Source organism: Lepus europaeus, chromosome Y (assembly GCF_033115175.1).
Source record: "Lepus europaeus isolate LE1 chromosome Y, mLepTim1.pri, whole genome shotgun sequence".
NCBI lineage: Eukaryota > Metazoa > Chordata > Mammalia > Lagomorpha > Leporidae > Lepus > Lepus europaeus.
Genome location: NC_084851.1, coordinates 48894 through 52565, shown reverse-complemented (window position 1 = coordinate 52565; position 3672 = coordinate 48894).

Below are 3672 nucleotides of genomic sequence, written 5' to 3'. Positions count from 1 at the left end.
GCTTTGATCAGAGAACCTTTTTTTTTTTTGCTGCTTTCTACTGTTTGAAATTGGCGTTCATAATAAAAAAGTGATCCAGATGTGATACATTTTTGTTTTGGTAAGGGCCAATACCCTGTTATCTCTGTATTTCCATTTGTTAAAGTAATAATCCAGAGTCCAGCTCCACCCTCACAACATGGAAATTTCTTAAAATTCAAAGATACAGGACAGCCTAAGTACAACTGATTGATGAGTGCGGTATGTTAACTTTAATTTGGCATATTTGCTAAAATAAATGGTGACACCAACAAAGCCATTAACAGGGTTAAATCTGAGGATCTAATCCCTCTTCCGTGTTGATTCTAAGATAGAGATTGCACACCTGGTTTACCACAATACAAATTATATTTAGAGGTTATCCCACCTCAATCTTTGGTTGTAAGCCATATTCCATATTTCTCATCTGTAACAAAGGGACAACAAGTTGTTAGGAATAAAGTACATTTGTATGTATTACACGTGGATTTACTATTGTAATATGATGTGCCTTTTAAGTCTTAGAAACCTGTGCCTTTGCCATGCAGGTTTCATCCTACCCTCATGGTACTTGATGGGTCGACTCTTAGTGAAACCTGTGTAACCATGGTTTCCTTCTGTAAGGAGGGTGTAAATCTGGTGAAATGTGAAGAGCCAGTACCCTACTTCCCTCAACACCATTTTGTTTTCAGGATCACCAGACTTCCTTCATTCAGGGCAGCATGGAGCTGTGTTAGGATGATCTGTAGCAGCAGGACTCATCACTGGCCTCACAAGAACCCCAATCTTTCCCTTTCATCTTGACAATTCTACAAAATCCTGAAAGAACCAATAGTTTTGACTACTTTCACATTGTTAACCCGCCCAGGTTACCCAAAGCTTCCATTTGTATTCCCATACTTCAGACAGCTTGATCCTCATTTCTAAAATGACGTCTCATTTCTGAACTATAACTGAATCAACAAGCTTGGGGCCAGCTCGATGGCCCCAGCATAATGTGCTTGCCTGTAAATGATATTATTGGTCTTTCATTGACTTTGTATTTCTAGATGTCCTTTTTTTCCCTAAATGCCGTTTTCCTTACAGCACAGAGATACTGAGTAGGAGTGCTTTAAAAACTTGATTGAGGCAATGATCTAGCAAGGAGAAAGCTTTTCCTACCACAGGTGCTTTTTTAAAAGATTTATTTTATTTATTTGAAAGAGTTACAGAGAGGGGTAGAGACAGAGGTAGAGAGAGGTCTTCCATCCACTGGTTCACTCCCCCAGATGGCCACAACAGCCAGAGCTGTACCGATCCAAAGCCAGGAGCCAGGAGCTCCTTCCAGGTCTGCCACGCAGGTAAAGGGCCCCAACAACTTGGGCCTTTGGGCTTTCCCAGGCCAGAGCAGAGAGCTGGATTGGAAGGGGAGCAGCCTGATAGAACCGGTGCCCATATGGGGTGCCAGCACTCCCGGCCAGGGCTTTAACGTGCTGCGCCACACTGCTGGCCCCCCTCGTAGGTGCTTTTGTATACTGAATGCTCTGCAGTACAGATGCTAGCCTCTGCCCACTGAACATACAATGTATGAGGCTTGCATTCAAGTGGCATAATTTCTTTGCTGTAATAGTTTCCAAGTCCAACAAACTCCCATAGCCATGTTTAACATCATCATCTCTGAAATTTAATTTCACGTCAGGCCCAGACACGTGCAAATTTCATTTTCACTCTACTTGCCCTCAGTGATTACTGCTGTTGTCTGCTCTGAAATAATGTTCTGTTATCACTGCTAGATTTTCTGTATTTATCTCTGTATTTTCTGCACACGAGCATGCACCTATATCAGATTGACCCAAGAGAAGCCTGTGGTGGTATTTCATAGCCATCTTGTAGACCCTTAGTACACTGAGCTGGTATGATAGAGCGGGGGGTGTACTGTTAGTCTGGATTCTCTAAAAAGTTGAATCCATACGTATATATGGAAATAAGTATGGATAGATAAGTAGAGAAGATTTAGCCCTGCAGCCTGCAGGGGACAAGCTAGAGAACTAGCACTGATGATATAATTAAAATTTATGAAAGGGCCTAGGAACAAGTGCTATGATGTACGATTGCTGTCTTGTGGGGAAATTAGTTACATGATGGAGCCCAAAGGAAGTAAGGTGGGCGGAATCCAAAGTTGTTTACCACTAAAACTGATTGGCTGTGCAACATCAGGGGAGGTAACAAAACTAGTAACAAGTGTATAGACATATGGCTAGTCCTATAGAAATCCCCCCGTAAGGTGATTTTTTAAGTGATTGGTTGGTCCTTAGCCCTGCCCCAATGACTGCAGTTTTGTGCTATAAAAGGTTCTGTTTCGCACAAAGTAAATGAGTCCTTGCTAGACTTGGCTCCCCGCTGTGTCTGATTGTCTCCAGGATCGGGAGGCTGGGGAACGGGCAAGCGGCGCACTTACCTTTCCTCGGACCCAGTCCATCCTTCTACGGGTGGACTAAGACCCAGCATCTGGCGCCCAACGTGGGGCTCAAGCAGTAACTTTTCGGCCGAGGCCAAGTGGTCTCTCAGGGTAAGTGAAACCCTAGTATGGGTAATGCAGTTTCGTCCATTATGGACTGGGCCTTAAAGGCCTTACAGGACTTGGGAGAGCCCAGAGACTCAGAGGAAGATGGCGGGGAAAGAGAATGGGCTAAGTTTGATCAGGAATGCAGAGAGCCTGTTGAGGCACGAACTGTTGAGGTAAAAATGAAAGTAAAAGCCATCCCGCCTAGCCCCTCCACCCCAGGAGGGCCAAAACCACCCCCACACCTCCTGGGGGCAGAGGCAGCCTCCCCCTATGTAGAGCCAGGGAGGGAGCTTTGTGATCTGGGCACTTATGATTGCCCAGGAGGGGAGAGGAGAAATGAGGCGACCTTTGCGGAAGCTTATCCGGTGGACATAAAGCAGCATAGGGAAGTGAACTCTGGGCCAGGGAACCTGCTGCCTCAGGCCTACTCTGTTAATTTAGCTCCAGGCAGCAACAGAGCTCTGGAGTGGTATCCCTGGGAAGCGAAGGACTTAAAGGAGCTTCACGAGCTTCGCAAGGCAGTGGCAGAAGACGGGCCAAATTCCCCCTGGGCCCAAACTCTGCTACAACACATAGCTTATCAACCATGTGTCCCCGAGGGCTGGTTGGACGTGGCCAAGGCAGTCCCCGCGAGTTTCCAGTTCATAAAGTTGTGTGCCTTCTTTAAGGAGGAGTGCCGGGTGAGAGCCGAAGCTAACGAAACAGCCCAGCCAGCTATCCCTATTACATATGCTATGCTGGCTGGGATGGGGGAAGGGTTCTCTATGGGGATCCAGCAAGCTGTGCTACCTGCTCTGTACCGTGAACAAGTGAGGCAGGCAGGACTTAATGCCTGGTACAAGCTGGATGAGGGGCCCACAGAATCTCCCATCGCAGGGGTGCAACAAAAGCCAGGAGAGTCATTGCCAGATTTTGTAGCTAGGGTTGAACACAGTCTCCGTCGTAAGTTGCCAGCTGGGGACCTTCAGGATCAGTTTGTTAAGATGCTCATCTGGGAAGGAATGAATGCTGATCATAGGACGGGCTGCGCTGGCCTAAGGGAAGCATCGATAAGTCGATGGATAGTGGCCTCGCAGGATGTAGGTACGCAACAGCATCAAAATCAATCC